Source organism: Ambystoma mexicanum, chromosome 5p, assembly GCF_040938575.1.
Source record: "Ambystoma mexicanum isolate Mex_15411 chromosome 5p, UKY_AmexF1_1, whole genome shotgun sequence".
Taxonomy (NCBI): domain Eukaryota; kingdom Metazoa; phylum Chordata; class Amphibia; order Caudata; family Ambystomatidae; genus Ambystoma; species Ambystoma mexicanum.
In genome coordinates, this window is record NC_090930.1 from 281,941,087 (window position 1) to 281,963,570 (window position 22,484).

Consider the following 22,484-nt stretch of genomic DNA (forward strand, 5'->3'; position numbering starts at 1 on the left):
AGTTCCCTCAGGGATCGCAGGTTCAACTATACAAACCAAGATTGCGGAAAACAAGGTTCAAATTCTGGTGCTTCCGCCTGCCTCACAAAACCAGAACAAAGCCTCACCCCGCTTGATGGAGGAATTTCTGGCAGATGCGGACATGATGAACATCTCCCAGCATTTTGATGACCCCCAAGTTCACCAATTCGTGAAGGAAGGAAAGCAAGCACGGGTGCACCGTGCCGCTGCTCCGCCCCCTGCCCCCGGCGCCTTGGCTGCCCTGAAATTAACTGAAGATCTATCCGAAGTCGAACTTTCGCCAAAGTTCAGTACCCTGGAAGATCGCAGGAGGAATTTGCTCCAGGGACCTAGCCAAAAGCCATCTAGTCCCTCAAGCTCTCGAGTCGTGTCGTTTGCGACCCCTGGGGCCAAAGAGCGCTCAAAGCGAAACCCCGGGATACATCAAGCGCGAGAGAAGACTGGCGCCTAGGCATCCGATAGATATCCCAAGTCCCAAAGTAGCCTACACTCGGGTGAAAAAACTAAGGACAGAGGGAAACACCCAAAACCTCATTTTTCTTCACAAATCGAAAAATACCGAAAAGTCAATGCACACGTAAGAGTGTCTCCTATAAAGCTAGAACAGCATGCCAAAAACAAAGACGATATAATCCTAAATAGAAGAGGACTACTTTCACTGTTCAGCTTCATTCCAGCTCTTCGGGGGATAAAATCGTCTGACCTACAGCTAGTGGACCCTTATCACTCAAACCACAGAGCAAAAGTTTTCATTCACTTGGCCTCTGCGAGTGTAAAAAAGGAAATTGTTCGTGCTGAAGAGGATCTGGCATTTCTTGGGTTCACCTTGAATAACCAAATTCAGAAATCCCACTCTCTCCAGCCAGGAAACCCAGGGAGCAACAAGGGTGGCCATGCAAAAGGCAGAGAAAACAAAAATAGGAGCGAAAGGAAAAGACATTCTGATCCAAAGCAAGTCTCTGAAAACCACAATTCGAAGTCCTTAGTTCCTGCCATAGCTTCTATAACCAAAAACCAGCCTTGTCTGGCTTGAAAAAAACCTTCGATTGTCGGGGGTCTTGTTCGGCTTCAACGAATTTTGTAAAGGTGACAACTATACCCGACGCTCCCATCGTTCTTAGTAACGATGCCCATTGTTCAACAAACAGAATCTCCTCGGACAAAAACGAATACCCAAAAGACAAACTCCAGAGTCTGTGGGCCTGGCTCCCAAAGGCCCTTACACTCACGAAAAAATAGCAATGCGCAGGTCGGCCAAAAGGGCCTTCAGACTCTCCAACCGCCGACCCAACCTCATCTACCCTTCGCCTCTGTTCGTGGAACACCCGTGGCCATTTGCATTTAACAATGCTGAGTGACGCCAATCTGGCTTTATTTGATATTATCTGCTTGCAAGAGACATGGCTCTGGAAATCTCCTGCTATGGATGGCCATGACATCATATTGGCTCCAGCAAATAAAGGATTAGCGGGCCGGCCGACCTCGGGCCTCCTTATTTCCTACCAACAGGGGATGGGCCTGAAGAGCAAGGCCATTCTCGTATCCAACCTTTCAATCTTGGCAGTATTATTTGACTGGAAAGATCAACCAAACTGCAGGCCTTTACAAACCGCAATTATCAACACCTACTGGAACCCAGCAGCCATAAACCAGCAGACATACCTAGCAATGATGGAAAATCTAGTAGATGAAATTCAAGCCTTCCATCAGGTTCCTTCTATTATTATCTGCGGCGATCTGAATGCCCATTGCTTTGACAACCATTCCAAGTTGGGCAAACCTTCTTCCTCAAATCCTGCCTCAAATAGAGGGAGCCTGTGGTCCACTCTGATGACCTCAAGAAAAATGGAAAACCTGGACTCAGTTTTTCCCAACGCTGACCGCCCTCCTACCTGGGAGCAAGGTGTTCACCATGCCATCATTGATTACATTTTTTCCTCTCGTCACATTCTTCCTAAGGTAAAAGACTTCCAGGTTCGTAAGACAAAAGCGAGTGATCATAATCAGCTCACCATGTCTCTGCAATCCCACTTCAAACCTCCGGCCCCCTATGTTGCTGGAGTGGAACCAAACTCACGAGGAAATCGCCTGAATATGACAACGAAAGCTGTGCTAGACTTGTCTGCAAAATATGCGCTGGGGTTACACTCCAATGGACAAGATTCTTTGGACTACGTCCCTCTTCTAATTCAATATAGGTCAAAACCAAAACTGTCGGCTCCATCCTTTACTGCTCCGAGACATTCTTTCGACGCAACATTGGTGGCAAAAAGACGCGAACTGCGCAGGTTGAAACGGACGCTTGGATCACTTCCTCAAAATCAGGCCCAACTGATATCAGCAATAAAGGCCTACAAAAACTGGGCAAAGAATCATCGCCACAATCTGTACCAGCAGGATGCAGAATTTATGCTAAAAGCAATTTGTGGAAATAAAGCAAAAGACTTCTGGTCCCTATTAAAAACATCAGCACCTTCTTTAAATAACATGACCATCAACGCCATGGCGGAAGCAAAATGGGTCAGTCACTTTTCGTCCCTTTTCCAAGCTCCACAAGCCACAGGCCTGCCTGAACTGAAAGTGAAAAACGAAAACTGGCTGAAACTAGACGACGTGGCGGAAATTAGAGATCACATCAAAAAGCTGAAGTCCTCCAGAGCGACGGGCCCGGATGGAATCTCAAACATTGACTTGAAAAAAAAACGCAGAGGAATGGGTACCTCTTATTCTGTCCATTTTTGCACAGTGTGCCGCCCAGAAATCACTCCCACCATCGTGGATGAAGGCAGTCATCGTTCCAATCTATAAGAAAGGCAACATCACCGACCCACTAAACTACCGCCCTATAGCCCTTTTGGACTGCATTGGGAAAGTCTATGGGAGCCTGCTTTTGAAAAGATTTGACGCCTGGTCAAAGTCGGCTCCCTGCAATGATAGGTTCCAAACGGGCTTCAAAAGAAATATGGGAACAACGGCTAACATATTTACCATCAGTACATTGAAAAGCAAGGTCTTGGAGGGCAAACCGAGGATTTTTGTGGCCTTTATCGATCTTTCCCAAGCTTTTGACTTGGTCGACAGGCACCGCCTCTGGAATAAACTTGAAGCTTGGGGGTGCCCGCATGAGTTGCTAAAGCCTATCAAGGCTCTCCATTTAGAAACCAGCCTAAGAGTCTGCCTGTCACAAATGGGAAACTTGTCATCTGAAATCCAGACGGGCCGAGGGGTGAAGCAGGGCTGTCCTCTAGCTCCAGCACTTTTCCTAGCCTACATCGGCGATTATGGAAATTCAGTAGTTCGCTCAAGGACTTTTCCACCATCCTTGGCCACAGCAAAAATAAGCCACCTATTGTATGCTGACGATCTCATATTACTCGATCAGACCCAGATTGGCCTGCAGAGACAATTATCAAATCTCCTGCGCTACACGTCTGAGAATAACCTTAAAATAAATAAAGAAAAAACAAAAATCATGATCTTGGAGTCCGGACAGAAAAAAAAAAAGAAGGCGGCTGAAAGATTATGTGATTGAGACAGTCACAGAATACAAATATCTCGGAGTTTTGATGGACATTACCAAACACGAGAGTTCAATGCAGGCCAATCTCCAAACTAGAATAAAGAAGCTGACATCTCAAGGAAAGGCGATTGACATAAAATTCAGTAAATTTTCTTGCATCCCTGTGATCGAATTTTACAGAAAGAAAGTCATCCCTTCCATTACTTACGGAGCAGAAGCCATGCCTCTGATTCCCAGCAAAATCTGGCAAAAACTTGAAAGCGTGTTTTGGAAAGGGGTCCTGTCCCTTCCTAAATCAACATCCATAGCCGCAATCAGGAGAGAACTGAGCATAGTGTCTCTAAAGACAACAGTTGACATCAGCTCCCTGGGACTCTATCGAAAATGCATCATGGATGAGACCGAGGAAATCCATGGCCTCCTAAACAAGGAGTTAAATTCTGGCAAGGTGCAAATGCTGGCAGCATGGAAAGAAACAAACTTGACCTTACTCCATTCAGTCGCCTGCTCGGAAGTTGACCTCACTTCAAATCCAATCAGAGTGTTCAAAAAATTGAAAGAGCTTGACTGGATCCAAACCCAGGAGTCTGCCTCAAACAACAAACTACTTGTGCACTTGCCTCCAACATTCCTCAAGCTCAATGAGCCAATGAGGTACCTGCAAAAATTCCCCAATAGAGGGGCATGGAATGCGCTTCTACGAATAAGGCTGAACTTGGTGGTCACAAATGAAATTCGAAAGATCCGAGGTTTATCCGACACGAGCGCTTGTTGCTTATGCGAGAACAATACCGAATCCATCAGACACTTGCTTCTATCATGCCCGAAAAATCAGTTCCTCAGAGGGGCCTACTTGAAACATCTAATCGGGGACGATAGAGGGTGGGACGAGGTCACCTGGTGGAACAGACTGATCAGCGGAGACCGAATTACTTGGCTCTTGGCAACCGTAAAAATATGGGAGCACACGATGAAAATGATAACCGTTACAGGGTCCCACCCTGGTTAGTTACCGCAAAACTTACTTCTACAGCTCTTCTTTTGTAAAATTCTTTTGAATATACACAAATAATAATAAAAAAATAAATAAATAATCCTATCCACACCCTGGTAACTTGTTTCAAACTGTCAGAATTCTCTGTGCCACCTGTCCTTGATCTCCAAGCGTTAGCGCAATTCTTCTACTCATCTCTGTCTGCATAGATCTTTAGTCATATTTTGAATAATTTAAGTAATTCCCACATAGAGCTGAACGCGTGGTGAAAATGTTAACTTTGCAAATTAACCTTGGTGCATACTGTGTCTTTCTTTAACAATCTAGTCTTGATAATCTAGTTTAAGTCAAACTTGTCCTTTCTTTCCAAACTGATTTTCTCTGTTAACTGCGTTTATTTTCCCAAAACCGAATCTCCTTCCAAATTGAAAATCTCATCCCACATGTACTTTAAGTACTGTTTACTGGTGCGACGTGCTGGGTGCTTCAGAGGATATAGGGGATTCGTTTTCTGCCTCATTTGGAGTTTGGAATTGTGCACTGCTGTTCGGGTGTGCGGCCACCGGGAGGACGTCTTTTTCTGCTGCACCTACTTGCCTGGACACTTGAAACTAAAGAAGGTGATTGTACACACTGCTTGTGCACTTTGTGCACACTGCACACGTTGTACACGTTGTGCTTGCGTTGTGCTTTCTGATAATTTGCTCTTTGACTCATTGTTGAATTATTATTTTTTTATAATTTATTCAAACGTCCTGACAACTGACGGCGACTCTGCCCTCTGGGCTGTAACACCCCCTTCCTACGGGATAATTACCCAGAAACCAGCGCACCCGCGCGCACACCCACAAGTACTTTAAGTACTGTTTACTGTTCACGGTGCGCGGCGCGGGACGCAGGGGTCCGGACTGAAATGTCCTTTTTGGTTTATCAGGTGATAAAGAGCATATATTTAGTGTGATTTATTTGTGCCTAAAACGAGAAATTGTCTTAGCACTAATGCTAGAGGGGGCTCGTGCGAGTATGAGACTCAGAATGGTCAAGAAGGTGCAAATGGATGTTTGGGTCTGTGTGGTCACTGCATGTAGTCTGGCCCAGTGACCCTGTAAACACTGATTGGAGTCTAAACTGTTTTTTTATATATATTCGCATGCTGTAATACTGGCTATTACTTGTGTTCATAAATAGCTTTAATCCTGAGGGGCCATACTTTGCCTGTTTCTGGACAGTGGAAAACAAAAGTAGTTTTCTTAAAGCACTGGACGGGGTACCGGAGGGCCACTTAGTGGAATGTGTCTGCTAATATTGTAACACTCAAGCCTACCTTTAAATACTTGGGTACCTACATTTTTCTATCTGGGTATCAAGGACCTACCGTCTGGGCGGCGCATGAGCTCATTGCTCCTGGCTGGCAAAGAACAGTTTCTGACTGCTTTTCCGGAGCATGGTCGGCACGTTTCGCAATGGTAAGTCTGTTCAACCTATTCAGCTGGCAAAAAAAACGTATTCATTGGCTAAACCTGTTTTTGTGTTTAATATGGATAGCCCTCAGACGGGAGGCAGATCGTCTGAACCTGAACCTTCACAGAAAGATGCATTAAGCAATGTCAATTAAATAAGCAATCAATTGCCACTAGGAGATTGCAAGGTGACTATTACAGGTCTGGTTCTTACACCACAGGTGGAAGTGAATATGGGGGATAGAATGACAAACACAGGCCCAACCACGGTCCCTTCTCTAAAAAGTATACTAAGTGTACAGGGAAATCTGGGTAGCTCTGCTATGGGACAAACAGGGGAGGGAGTCAAAATTAAAATAGGGGCTGATACCTCTCTTTTGGCACCTGTGGTACTCGCTGAATTAGATAGAAGGGTCCGCTTGTCGACAGGGCCGTCAACTCCTGCTAGGTCCAGAGCAGGGGGTTTTGACAACGTACATTTGCATGAGGCCACAGATGAAGCACCTCTTTTTCCCCCGCCTAACTCCACTTCTGGTGCGCAATTCTTTGACAACAATTATGGGGTAAGGGAAAAAGGGTCACCTAATAGGGATAGAGAGGTGCTGGGTAGCCAGGCTACCAACCCTTTTAAATCCTCCAGCCCCCCCCTCCCTCCTCCTCTTCCCCCATACAATATTAGTCATTTGGCACAAATGATCCTCTCATTGCTCCGCTTTTTGAAGGTATCAATCCGGAGGACACGGTTTCTACATATGCCACATTTCCAATGTTAACAAGGATTCTAAATCTCCTTGATAAGGGCCATGAGTGGACCCACTGTGATATCCAGTAACTTAGATCACTGATAATAGCTAACGCAGAGAAAACGTGTAAATTGGAGGGGTATCTTTTGGCTATGGAGAGATGTGTGTTGGCAGGGGGGCAAGGTAAAGCGCAAAGCCGAATGTACTACCACAACCGGAACTCGCAAACGGAACCCGAGATAGAGGCTTGTTCCAAATCCTACGCAGATGTTTTCATAAAAGTGAACAATGTCCCAGTATTGACTGAGCAGTTTGGCTGAACTCAAACTACTGGTGTCTACAAATGGTACCCAGATTAAAAATCTAGAGGAGAACATCGGAGTAGTGCAATCTAACTTTAGAAGATTAGAAGAGAAGTTGGTAATTAGCGACAGTTTCTCTGATGCCCCGCAGACAGCCATCAATCCTGACAGCCCTTCGGTACTTCGAAGGGCACTGGAGGAAGGGGGGAACCCAAGGTGGATGAAAAGGGATCCAGGGCAGGGAACTCTTCCATAGAGCGTGCAAACACAATCGATCAGCCCATCTCCCGTAGGGAGAAAGAAATGAGGGCTAGGGCCATCAGGCGTAGAGCTGCCAGGGCGCATAGTTCTATTAAAAATCCTGTAAAAAAAAAAACAAGAACTTACCCACCCTAAAAATCGCCAACACTAATGCCAATATAAAAGACATATGTGGTCTTTCCATCAAAGGTGGCATAGATATGTCACAACTCAACGAGGAAAGTAAAAAAGCCCTAGAACTGAAAGAACTGGGGACACCAAATAAAATCAACATGGCCTCAGTCAAAGACCACGTCTTGCGTCCATTGGTGCTCAATGGTCAGAAGGAGGGCGAATATGGGGAAGCCTCTGATACCCTGATGGAGGCTATGAGCCATAAGGGCCATACTCAAACACTTAAACTAACAAAAAAAGAAATGTTAAAAAAGAATGTCCCGATAAGAGAAGAGGGTAATACAGGGAGAAAGCACCCTCAGGGCCTTAAATATTGTAATGATGCTCAGTCCTCCCAAAAGAACAGTACAAACAAAATTAAAAATACCAAAAAAATATCGATTACGAATGACAACACGGACATTAGGCTTTTTTTACACCAAAATCTAAAAATAATCAAGGTGGTGGAGAGGAAACTACAGGCACATTACCTGCTACCATATTTCCAACTAAAGTGTTGAGAAATTTCACCCCTGCACCTCATGAGAAGGCCGAGGTAGTGGAGCTACCATCGGGAGGCAAATACACCTCTAATGGTGGGGAGGCCATTAATACAGGGGAACTCAACGCCAAAGGAGCTCCTATGGGAAGGAGTGGGGAGGGGGACTTGTCAACGCCTTCGGTACCCACTCTGACTCCTAGTGAAGACGACACAATTCTTGTAAAACAAGCAGTTCAGAAACTGTTAGAAGATTCCAGCAGGCAGGGTGCCAGGTTGCCGGTTTCTTATAATTGGACTGAAGCAAGGCACCATTCCACAGAGATAAAAGACAAAATTGAAGGGCCTCCTAATGCCAATCAAAAACTTTGGCCTCCTCAAGATTTTGTTGGGACACAAAAATATCAAATTGAGTCTGCGACCATGAATGGGCTGGGCCGTGAACTAAATAACCCATCTAACAGTTACCATAATCTTTCGAGGCAGAGGGGCACTAGCAATGCACCGCCAGCTTCGCTTGATTACGAAACACATCCTAATGAGGGACCTGCAGTAGGGTTTTATTTACCCTGCCCAGATCCCTTGAAATTTAAGCTAAATTCGATGTATGAACAACAAGAAATGAGAAATATTCCTGAAATAATAATTTTCACCTAAAGAATGGGAGAATTTGGCACAAGCTGTGTACTCAACAAAAGAGGAAAATCGCAAGTCGCTCAGGGCCGACACAAGGGTTTTTGGTAATGATCCACAGAAAAAAAGAGGAGAATTGTGAAGGTCCCGAATACCAAATAGGGGGAGAGAATCGCAGTCATTATAGATCGAAGAATCGAGCCTTAAACAACGAGATGTCCCATAGAATGGACTGGAGAACACCCCATTTAACTGACTGCCCAAGCATTATGTTATACTTTATGCTTCCACAGGGCGGTCTTGTGTCATTAAATCGCCCAAGAGTTTTATCCCTCTTTAGTGAAATACCTAGACTTTCCATGATCTCATCGGGTGACATTAAATTGGTTGACTTCATCCACCCACTGAGGTTTGATTATGTTAGACTCGTATTCTACTCCCAGGCTATCATGGAACGAGTAGGTTCGGAAATTGATTCAATCCACTGCTTCGACTTCGATCTTGAACCATTTAATAATAGATTGATTAGCCGAGGGGTTGAGGCAGAGGGGAGCTGTTCGTTGGATGCCACCTCATACTCATTCTCAAAAAAGACTGAGGGGGTAACTGCTCAAATTTCAACTCCAGAAACAGATTTAAAACGAGCAAATCATTAGCTAAAATCCAAGCTCTAAACGTGAAACCATAGACTGCCTCAACATATACAGTGGTATCCTGGAACTCCTGGAGAAATAAATCTCTTAGGTTGGCGTCCGATAGCACTAATCACCTAATCGAAGCAAGTATTTTTTGCCTCCAGGAGACTTGGGCACTATCTCCCCTAGTGTTGGATGGGTACTATATGCATCACATGCTAGCAGTCAAAAATCTAGAGGGAGACCGGCGGGAGGCATGCTTATAGCTATTAGAAACTCTCTGCCCTTCACGTGTCTTAAGCTTTTCTCACTGCATAAGGGGTGCATTGCCATGCTGTTGCACTTCTCCCCCCCTGTGCCATTCGGTCAACTGTTGATAGTTAATGTTTATTGGAGTCCTGAGCTCGATTTAAAGAAATGTATTGACCTAATCGATGGTATCATTCAGGAATGCCAAATGTTGTGTAAAGTTTTGAACATCATGCTCCTGGGTGATTTTAATTCTGAAGCAGGCTTGTGCTCAAAGGGGGCACCAGGAGAGTTGATTCTTTGTCCCAATAATGCTGGCTCCTCTAGAAAACAAGTCCAGGGATTACAGTGGAATCACTTCCTGATGAGTTGGGGTTTAAGTTGTGTAAATGACTGCCCGAGTAAGGAAGTTATTTGTTACACTTGGCCAAATGGATCTGAATTCTCCACCATAGATTATATTTTTGTAAATATGCATTTATTTAACTGCATTTTTGATTTTACAATAACACCTTCTGGGGTCAGTGATCATAGTGTCCTTAAACTGACCCTTCAGGCGCCCACAGTGGTCGCTGCTAAGGATGTATATCCACTGACGATGGAGCCTAACACTGCTGGGAACAGAATTAACTGGCATTGTGACAATGTTGAGAAAGTAAATAAGGTCTTCTTCCAGGATTACGATAGTAATGGTTGTGAAAAAAGAATGATTAGCATGTACACACATGGGTATTTCAATACCTATGTCAAGGATGTTATTCTTGGGCCCAAAGGGATCAGGAGGCCCAAGAAACAGGGTCCTTCTCACACACATGTTTTTGATCCCACTATGTATCAACTCAAAAAAGAGAGGAATTGTGAGATTCATTGTTTAGTAAAACAGCCGTATACTCCAAAATTAGTGGAAGTGATTAAAAAGGCAAAAATTAAGTGGAAAACCAAAGCATGAATATTAAAAGCAAAAATCTTTCAGCAGGATGCGGAAAGCATACTGGAGGCATTATCCAAAACTAATATGAAAAATTTCTGGACCCTGGTCAATGGGAGATGCGTAAGCCAAGCTACAGAACAAGGTGTGTGCATTTCATCGGCTGTTTGGGAAGGGTACTTTGGCTCTTTATATTGTCGACCTACAACCAATTGGCTAGTGCCGGCACATCGTCTGATATGTCAATGGAATTTCCCTTTTACACTGCTTGATATACAAAGATTCATATCAAGATGCTCGTCCTCGCGGGCTCCAGGGCCAAACATGCTTGCCAACGTACTGTTCAAGGGTAATTCGATCTCTGGGTAAAGATTTTGTTCCTTCTGTTTAAGGATATTATCATATCTAGGGTATTTCTGACAAGTTGGCATTTTTCCTACGTGGTAACCATCTATAAAAAGGGCGATAGGTTTGTACCATCCAGCTATAGACCTATCACCCTGTTAGACGCCGACATTAAAATCTTTGTGTCCTTGGTCTTGGAACATATCCATTCCTGGATGGATAGAGAGGCAATATTATCTCCCCAGCAATTTGGCTTTAGGAAAACAGTGGGCAAGGATGCTGGGGGCCTCCTCCTGTCTATTATGCAGCAACAGACCAGGTCAAGAGACAGCCAACCAATATACTTGGCGTCAATAGATTTGAGTTCCGCTTTTGATTTAGTAAATAGAGCAACTCTGTGGGGCAAACTATATGCCCTTGACATGCCTGCACAGCTTCTAACAATTATTTACCACCTCCATGCTGAAACTAAAATTAGGGTACGACTAAACATATTGCATATTTGCGCCAACTATGTTTAAATTTGTATTTATCTGATGTTGGCCTGGTTTAGGAAGATGCATCCTTTGCTGCTCCTAAAGTGGAGGGTATGAAAATTGTCTGGACTGCATTCGCTGATGATGTATTACTTTTTGATCTGACTCCCATTGGTTTGCAGCGTGTGCTGACCTCTTTTAAGTAGTATACCGCTGTAAATGCATTAGCTATTAACTGTACAAAAACCTTCATCATGCGACTAAACTATAAGAAATGTGCAATTAGATTTGCCTGGTTTTTAGATCATGCCAAACTCGTAATATGCCATGCCTTTTGTTATCTGGGATACCCCATTTTTGAGTTTGTAACCAAAACGAATTTCCTAAGTATGAGGCACGCTTGTTGAGGTCTTTGGTTTGGTACCTTCCTAAGTGTGTCCCACTTGCAGCGTTACGCTATGAACTTGGGTTATTCTCATTAATTCTCATTATCAAGAATAATTCTTTGGCGTAGAATATCGCTTTATAGGAAATTGCTTGTGGGCAAGAATTCCACTCTGGATGGAATCATGGGACGGTCTCTGGCAGCGGGCGAAGGCTCGTCCGCAGTACTACGGGAATTGGAAAAAGAGGCTCAGGAATCCCTTGCAGAAGTTGGGGTCTCTAAAGATTTACTTATTAATAATCCTATGAAAGTTAAGAGGCTCCTGCAGCATGCGGACTGGAATTTGACGGTCAGTGTAATTCATAGCAAAAAACTGTACGCACATTTCCAAACATTAACAAAAAAATGGGCACCATGGAACCTTATCTCATAAAATTCCCAAGCAGATTGCTTAGATAGGAATTTATGAGATTTCGTTTTAATGTTCTGGTGACGGCACAAATTTTGAGCATAAGGCAAGGTCCGCAAGCTGCTAGTTCGGAATGCAGATTCTGTAATTCAGATTCCAGGGACGCACTAGAGCACCTGCTGACTCAATGTGCGGGACTTAGATCAGCACGTATTGAATATTTTCTTACATATGTGCCCAACCCAGAATGTATTAATATTGACGCACTTTGGATAGACATGCTGCATGGCTCAAGGGTCAAATTGCAATTGGCGGTGTTGCGCTTTCTAAAAATCAAATGTGTATTGTTAGGATGACAGATGATCATTAATTAAATTGCTATGGCAGAGTATGGTTTTCTAGAATCTGAGCCGTATTAAGAAATGTACCACGAAACATCATGGGTAAAGAAAAAGTTATGTTTTAAGTTTAAACTGTAAACATTTGTTGAAGAACAACCAAATGATAAAGTCGTTGAGACTTATTGAGATATGTAATCTGAAACATCTAGGGCGAAGAAAGGTCATGTTGATGTTTTTCATTGTAAATTGCTTGATGAAGAAAGTGTAAAGTGTAATGATATTTTGTGGGTCTCTTCATTTGTGCTTAATGTGTATCCGTTTTTAATCTATTGAAATTTTATGTAATTTTATCGAATATTTCTAATTTTGTAAAGGTTACTGTGTAGCCAAAACAAATAAAAAAAAAAAAGAAAATCTCATCCAGTTATTCAGTTAGAGCCACTCTTTCACACCTATATTATCCCTGTCATGTGCATCTACCACCCAGCCTAAAAACCGCATTCCAGTTTTGTCTATTTCACCCGTTTTTGTTAAAAAACATTTTGACATTTAAAAGTGGAAAATGCAACTTTTCGACGTGTGATTTTGGCTGCCCAGTGTTCTTACTTTTAAGTTGCTTTTTGAACTGTATGCCTTGCCTTGTAGTTGCTAGTGATATTACATCACTGATACTGTGATAAATCATATATATTTTTTTAAATAATGTTATTGATTTCAACTTGAACACCGTACAATGTAATAACAAGGATACGTTTCAATTCTCAAATATACAGTTTCATGTCATTCTCCCCTTCCCGAGCCTAAACCATACCTTAGCCTTCCTCAACCACTTCTATGGGTATCCCTCCTTCCTCCTCTCCTGAGTGACTGTCCTCCACCAGGCTTGCCTGTTCGGCCCATACAGTGTGGCGACCAAATGCCTCCAGGCCATCAACGTATCCACTTCATCCTCACCACCTCTGTTTGCTGCTTCCCTAAATACCACTGTTTCAGCATCCACCCATTTCTGGAGGTCCCGCCACCAAGCCTCGACTTTCGGTCTGTTGCTCGCTTTCCAACTCATTGCTATCCTGCGTTTAGCCAATATATACGCCAGGTCTTTGAGTTTACTCACATGTTTAAGTTTATGCGACCTGGGGAACCCCCCACCACACATGCCCACAGGGAGTTCATATCCAGAGTATCTCTTTTCCCACTGAGAGGTGAGCCACCTCCCTCCAGAATCTCTTTATTTCATGGCATGCCCAGAACATATGTACCATTCCCGCATCCACCTCCCCACATTTTGGACATGTCTGTGTTCTAGCATTTTTGAACTTGGCGATCTTCTTTGGAGTCATGTACGCTCTGTAGGTAACGTATAATTGAATCTGTTGCAACCTCATACTTTCTTATGTTATCCTTGTAACCTGAACCATAGCCCATCCCCCATTGGTTCCCGAGCATCCTCCTCCCAATGTCGTCTGAATCACCTCTTTCCCAACTTTAGACATCACTAGTTCATATATTTGGGAGACCTCGTGGCCACCATATGACACATCATAAAATGTTTCTACGGCAGCGTCCGTCTGTCGGGTCAACTCTGCCTCTGACCACATACCTTTTATCATTATCATTTTCAGCAACCTAACGTATGTGATATATTGTCCTCGATGTATTCCTGTGTCCTCCCCCAGTGAATCAAACTCTATCATCTTCCCATCTTGCCATACATCCCAGAGGGTCGCTATTCCCACTGGTTCCCATTGCCCTCTGATGGTCCTCCTCATTTGCTCATCCATCCCTACCAGAGCCACTAGGGATGGATGAGCAAATGTGGGGAGCACGGGAACGGATTCCCCATTACCTGACAGGCTCTCCGCCACATCTTCCCACCCAGATCTAATAGTCTAGTCCCGTTCCCTCGCTGCAATTTTGACAACCACATCAATTCATTCAGAAAATAATGAGTGCACTCAGCTCTTAACAGTTTGGACTCTGGTGTTGGATCCTCTGATAACCACCTTGCCACGTATTGAAGTTGGCTAGCCAAGGAGTACACTTCAAAGTTTGGCAATCTGATGCCCCCTTGTTCGTATGGGTTTTGTAACTTCCACATTGATATTCTATTCCCGGAGTTATGCCATATGAACCCCCTACATACACTCTGAACTTTGGCGAAGAACCACTTAGGTATCATATATGGGATGTTTGCAAAGTAATGTAGTAGCCTGGGCAGTACATCCATCTTCAATAGTGCCACTCTCCCCATCATAGTCAACGGTATTCTGACCCAAAATGTCATGCTGTTTTCAATTTTGACACCTCCTTCACCGCGTTGTGCTCATGTTCCACTGCGACATTGTGGTATACATCTATTCCCAGGTACCTGAGCGTCTCAGTTGCCCACCTTATCTGTAATGCTGGCAGCTTATGTTGTGGTATTCCAACATATCTACCTAGGCGGAATATGCTAGACTTCTTGGGGTTAACCGTTATGCCTGACAACATTGCATACCGTTCCATAAACTCCAAAATATATTGTAGGTTCTCCTCTGGATATTTAAAGTATAGCAACATATCATCTGCATACATTGATACCAAATGCTGTCCTCCCTTCGTGCTGATCCCCACCTCCTCGTATTGCTGCCTTAAGTATACCACCAGGGGTTCGAGTGCTAAAAATAAAAAGCACCGGGGACCACGGGCATCCCTGTCGAGCCAGTGGTTTGCTGTATAGTAGTTGTGCCCACTTCAGATATGCCGGCCCGATCCCATATTCCTTCAAAACAGCCATCAGCCAAGGCCATTTTGCAGTCGAAGGCTTTCACCGCATCCAGTGAGACTACTGCCACCTCTTGGGAGCCCCCTTCTGTCTGGTCTATAACATGATGAAATCTTCTGAGGTTGTCGGATATAACCCTGTGCGGGACATACCCATTCTGGTCAGGGTGTATGAGTTTATTTATAACAGGTCTCAACCTATTGGCTTCACTGCTGTGAGTATCTTACTGTCCTGGTTGAGCATCGATAGCGGTCTGTATGATCCGCAGTCCGTGCTCGGTTTATGGGGTTTGAGGAGGGGAATGATGATCGCTTCCCAAAGGGACACTGGCAACATGCCTCTGTCAAACGCCTCATTTAACATAGCTATCATTGGGGGGGAGCAAATCTGATGTGTATGTTTATGTTTTGTAGAATTCACTCAGGAGCCCATCCGCACCTAGGGCCTTAGTAGTGGGTAGTTACTGAATCACACGTTCCAACTCTTCTAGCATAAGTGGAGCCTCCCTTTCTGCTGCCTCAAGTTTGGATAAGTTACTCGCAGTCAATGTTTCCAACACGTAAATTCCCTCTTCTTCGGTTATATCTTTGTATAGTCTCTGATAGTACTTGAAAAAACATTTGTTCACTCCCTCCTGGGTGTCCTGTGTCTGTCCATCCATCCCTTATATTTCTCTGATTGTTTGTCTGGGGTCTAGCTCTTATAGAACCAGGCTAACAGTCTGCCAGGCTTATCCCCTTCTGCGTGCTGCCTCTCTACATATTTTTTCTAATTTATGTTGCATAGTCTTTCCCAATGACCCCTGCAATCTTGTTGCAATTGGTGCATGGTCTCAACCTCCCCTGGGGAACCCCCTTCCGCATTTCAGACTCTATCTTCTTTTCTGTGTCATGCAGTGCCTGTATTATGCCGCCTTGTAGTCCTTTCAATTTAGATATTGCCGCCCCCCTCACCACCACCTTGAATGCCTCCCACAGTGTGCCAGCCGCTCTTATGCTGCCAGTATTGTGTTGAATATACTCCTGTATTTATTTCCTCAGGTCTTCTCTGAACACTGTGCCCTTCAGTGCCTCGGCCCTGAGTCTCCATGTCGGGACCCTCGCCATAGGTGGCGTGTTCTGCCATGTTACTACCAATGGCGCATGGTCTGAGAGGACCACCGCCTTGTATTCTGCTCTCTTCATTTCTCCTATTAACTCTGTTGCTACAAATATATCATCTAATTGGGTGTGTAAATTTTGTGGGGCAGAATAGTGAGAATATTCTCTGTTTTGTAGATGTCGCATTCTCCACACATCCACTAACCGAAAATAATTTAATAGAGCCCCCAAGGCTTTCGCTACTGGGGTGGGCCTGACGACCTTCTCATCTGATCTGTCGAGCTTTGTGTCCAGTGTGCAGTTAAAATCCCCCCCAATATAACTGCCCCATCGGTGAAGCCCGCGGTGGAGTCAAGGGTGCGGCTATTTATTGCTGTGCGGCTGGGCGGATATCTTTCTTTGAACTTGCCCGAACTCGCCTGATTGATCCAGGAAAGTGCCTCTGATACTCGGAAGCCCCTCTCCAACTCGCATCAGTCTGCCGGCAGGAGCCGACAGCAGTTAAAGCGAGCGGCTTGCTTCCTCATCACGTGACAAGCGTCACCTGACTTTCTAGTGCCACGCCCACAGGAAGTGCCCTTCATAAGCAGTATCCCGCGACCCTTGTGGCGTGAAGCCCGCGGTGGAGTCAAGGGCGCGGCTGTTTATTGCTGTTTGCGGCTGGGTGCGGCGATAAGTATTGGCTATTCCATCATAACAGTACACTTTAACTATACATTCTTTAGTGCTAGTACTCCTCTTTGCCTAAACAAATACTCAATGGAACCTACAAAACCACGAACCCGACTGCAAGGGAAATTAGAAGAAACAGTAGCGTTGGTTGACAAAGGCTTGATTCCAACAGATAAAAAGAAAGCAAACGCCCAAATCAAATTCTAATCCCCAGGTGATTATGATGGCAGAATTACATCAATCAGAAGACCAGGTAGTGCAACCATTTGAAATCTTGCCAGAACCTGTACACATACTACCAACAGTGTCTATATCGCAATATATTGAGCCTGAGGTCCTTCCACCGTCAGCTCCTTCTTCTCCACATCTGCCCTACCTCCACTTTTAAATTGCCTAAAATTGCAACCCTCATGGATCTTTCTCAAACAGAAAAGAAATTGAATATCCAAGGCAATGTGTATAGACCAACATCTGATGTTTTCCCTGAATCTATATCATCAGACTCCTCCAAACAATCCTGTACCGCTACAATGCATCCTCGCCAACCGATTGAACAATGTGTAAATCCAACCTTGAGGACGCTTCTTATACACCATCTCTTCGAGAACGAGCCGAAGCATACCAACCAACAGACTCGACTAACTGTGAAAATTCTAAACCATTGTCAGTTCACATCGCACGTCTCTCACTTGACATAACCGAGATTGATGCGATTATGGATTCTCAGGATAAAAGGGAGGAAGTATTTGGGGAGATCCTCAATAAGATTCCAATCCAAAAGATCAACACATCGACAACTATTGCACCTAAAGGATCTCAGGTGCCTTTACAAAGCTCCCCAAAGCTCACCCAAGATCTAGTGGAGGGTGAATCATTTTGTTCATTTAAGATCTCTGAAGCATCGAATAACTCTCCAGAGGTACCAGAAAGATTACCAACTACGATGCTTGACCTCCAAACCTCGTTAGTAGCTGTACTATCAGTAGCTATGATACCTTTTCTTAAAATACAAGAAGCGATGGTCGACTCGACTAAGGATCAAGCTACTCTCCTAGCCATGATCATGACTAAGCAAACCCATTTGGAAAGCTTCATTGGAACCATCCAGGAGCGTTTGAAATATGAAGCAGAAGCTTCAAGATCATGGCAAAATTGACTGGTGGAGGTTGCGAGAGTTGACCGCGCGGACAAACAAAATTTGATGGAGACAGTATCTACAATCACTAAGAAAATGATGGATGAAAAAGTCAAAAAACATTCTCAGGTGTCGTCACAGCCGTCTTGGACAACAAAACAAACCCAAACTGCAATCACTACACAATCGGATGTCCTCAAAATAGATCAGTGGACGCAATATGAAATTCAACCGTACAACAGTGGAAAATTGGAACCTGTTGAAATACTGAGCAAGACTAATGCTAAACCGGCAATATGTACCCTGTTTGATATTTTTGATCTTACCAAACGAGGCCTTGTGGGAAAGGAACTTCAGACCAAAACAAATAAACAAAAAAACCCAAAAAAAACTCAAACAGGCTCATAGGCATTTCTGAGAAAAATGCAATCTGTGCAAAAATCTTTGACAGAGAACATAAATAAAAATGCAACAAAAACGTCTGTAAAGAGCGTAAGTCCGGTAGCTGTTGTTGCAACTATTCCAACTGTGAAAGTATTGAGCACGACAACTGAATACGATGAGCAGACACAGCATGAACCATTAGATGCTTTGCTGGTGGTAATTAAGCAAGACATCGCCCCTAAACCGACTAAAGCCTCGCTAGTGATTGATAGTGGCACTGAGGACGATTCAATCAATGATGACTCCATCTCTACAGACCCCCAGGGTGGTGTTTTAATTGTCCTTGATGAATGTAACAAATCATTCTCTGAATCTTCATATATGAGTTCTTCCACTCAGGATTCAATAAACAACTTTTCTCTGGCATATTCAGAGGTGTCAAATGAGGAATTATGGTCAACTCCAGAAGTGGAAAAGAGTTCTAATACTAATGAGATCCAACCTGTGCAAATAGATCCACCCTTGGTAAGGCCAACTTTTCTCAATCCAACAAAAACATCCTTTGCTTTCAGAGTATCTCTAACTCCAATTGCGACAAATCCTGATGAGCCTGTAATATTGAACAGTGCCAATGTTCCTCGTCTATTAAATGCAATTCCACAATTGGCTCAGATTGGTTCCCGAGACATTGAGCTAATCCTTTTCCCCAATAAACAACAAATGGAAATAGCACAGATTGACTTCCATACTGAAGATGTAATGCATCTTGTACTCTCTACCAAGCAACAATTAGCGACGTTGGGTTTTGTAGCTGACGAAATCCTTGTATCAAGTTTAATAGCTCGGGTAAAATCCAGCACTAAACTTGTGACGTTTGATTCTCAACAGAATAATAAAACGAATAAACAACAATTGATACAAAATACACAGAAGAATTCAAACGATTCGGCTTCAAAGTGGCGATATACTGACGGAGAAAATTATTCAGCACACACAAACGATGCCTTGAAGAGACAAGATATATGGCGTGACCAATACTGGAATCCTGAAAATAGAATAAGATCCAACATGAGAGATAAACAATGGAGTCAAAATAGGAAAACCTATCTATAACAATCAACAGGAACAACTACCAAATTGAGTATAGCGTCTCTATGCTCCTGGAACACTAGAGGCCACAAACACCTTTTTAATGAAGGCTTACTAGCTCTTGCAGAAACCGACATAATTTGCTTGCAGGAAACCTGGTTAAATGAAGATGTGGTTTGCGAAGGATTTATAACCTTGATGAACCCTGCAATTACTGCACAACAAGGCAGACCAGCATCAGGAATATTGATCCTCATGAAAATCACTCCTTTGTGGTCAATAATATCAAGGAAGAACATTCATTCTTGGGCACAACATACCTACCCCCAACAAAGATCCGGACCAATGTTCAAAATACACCTACGTAACCATCTTCAATATCTACTGGAATCCGACTGCAATGAGTGACAACAAATTTTTAGATTCCATATGTGATGAAATCGATAACATAGCTTTCTCTAACAACCGAGCTGAATTATCATTGCAGGTGATTTTAATATGCACTTATTCAGTAGAGAAGGACAAAAACTAGATTCCCAAGCATTGTCGAACAGAGCTAGAAAATGGGTTAAAGAACTATCCATGCGCAACATATCATTGATTGCGCCTGCAGTGAATAATAAAGGTGTGCCTCTTCCGACATGGTCTCGAGAAAAAACGACATCAATCATCAATTACATTTTCACATCGGAAGGTATACGGAACCTAATTATCTGCACTGCTAACGTGCCACAGCCTACTAGTGACCATCACCAAATATCAATCACATGGGACACAGTAAAATCAAAGTATCCGCAATTAACTTTACCAGCCCTGGAGATCAATAATGGTCTCACTAAACTCTGTATCAAAAGTCATCAAATACCTGGTTTAATATCAGTATTTGAGGAGTCTTTGCTTCAGGATCAATTAAAATTGAATTACGGATGGATACTGGAGAAATACCATCAACCCTGCCCCAAGAGCATTAAAACAAAAAACAAACATAGACACCAGTTTAATTCAGAAATTACGCTGAAGAAAAAATCTCTCCAAAAACAAATACGGCAGTTAAAAAAAAAGAAAGAACCTGAATTTGAAATCGAAATAAAAAAAGAAAAACAAAAATATTCAAATGCAATCAAAGCAATTAAAGCTCTAATACAACAATCCGATGCAGAAGCACTTCTAGCTGCGCTCAAACAGAAAAATACAAGGAAACTATGGTCATTGCTAAATGATTCACCAAAAGCATCTCTTATGATTCAAGAAGTTGAAGCTCAGGAATAGATTAATCATTTTACAACTCTTTATAATCCAAATCCCAATGTCCCTGCAATTGATTTAGTACAAGAAGATAGTGCTTGGAATTTCAACTGGGACATATTAGACCTAAGAAACACCATCATGGCCCTAAATCCATCTCGGGCCCCCGGACCCGATGGATTATCAAATGCGGACCTCAAAGCAGCTCCAAATGAATGGGCGGCCTTCTTCATCCTTCTTCTTCGGCTTATTGAAAACACAAAGAAAATACCTCACAGTTGGACGTTGGCTGTGCTGATTCCAATTTACAAAATCCAGTAAATTACAGACCTGTAGCATTACTGGATCCCCTAGAGAAACTATTCGCTGTCTATCTTGTAAAAAAGCTTAACACCTGGGCAGAGGAAAATGCACGACAAGAAAAAAGACAAACTGGTTTTGTCAAGAAAATAGGAACGAATGTCAACCTCCTGTTATTGAACTTGATAAAATGTGAAGCGATAAGTAAGAAACATCAAGTATACGCCGTCTTTATAGACTTAAAAATGGCATTTGACTCGGTTAACAGGCAGAAGCTTTGGTCTAAACTCGCAGCCTGGGGATGTCCACCTTCTATTCTGAACCCGATCAAACAACTTTATTCAAATACCTCTGTCAGAGTCCGGTTAACCAACGACTGGATGGTGACAAACTCCATTGCTACCTGTAACGGCTTGAAGCAAGGATGCCCCTTGGCAGCCTGCTTATACAATCTGTATACTTATGACTTTGGTGAAAAAATCCAAAACATAGCGGCTAATCCTCCAAAGATTAAAAACAAGCCTATTCAAACGCTAATATACACTGATTACATCATTATTTTAGACAAAACTGTATCAGGCCTACAAAAATCTTTAGACAAAGCTCAAAATTGCATGCTGGAAAATGACCTGCTGATAAACAGCAACAAAACTAAGGTAATGAAACTTACCTCTCAAAAAAATAACAAAACGCGACATACCTTAAAGATTTTTCTAGAAAGAGAAGAGATTGTGATAACCAAGGCAAATAAATATCTGGGTGTAATGATTAATCCGTCCTTAAATGAACAAGAATGGAAGAACCATATTGAGGGAAAAGCTAGATCTCTGGCCAGACAGGGCTGTTTCTTCCATAGAAAATACGGAACATACTCAACAAAAGCTACAATTGCTTTGTATAAGCAAAAAGTAATCCCGATTTTGACGTATACCACCGAATCACTGATCAATCAACAAACAATGAATTGGCCCAGGTATGAAGCGTTATTTTGGAGGAAAACACTATCTCTTCCAAGGTCATTTCCAATGCCAAGAATCTGCTATGAATTAGCTATCGAATCTATCAAATCCACAGTGCTTTGGAAGCAAATGGATCTCTTCAGGAAAATAATTTCTGCGGACAAAATACCATCGTTGGAAATCCTGAGAGAAAAGAATTCAGCATTTAATATCACAACCCTGACTAAATGGACTTCTGAAATCAAGCGGAAAATGCAAGCTGAAGATATCTCTGAGGAAATGCTGATCAACAGGCCACAGTATTCAAAGCGTAAAATACAGACCAATGACTGGATCAAAACCATCGCTGAACAAAGTAAATACAAACGATATTTAAAATGTGAAACTGAAACAAGAGCGCTCAATGAGTTGCCAGGTTACTTAAATTATTTCCCAGATCGTAACATACGTGATCTGTTTTTACGTTTCCAGCTTAACATCTT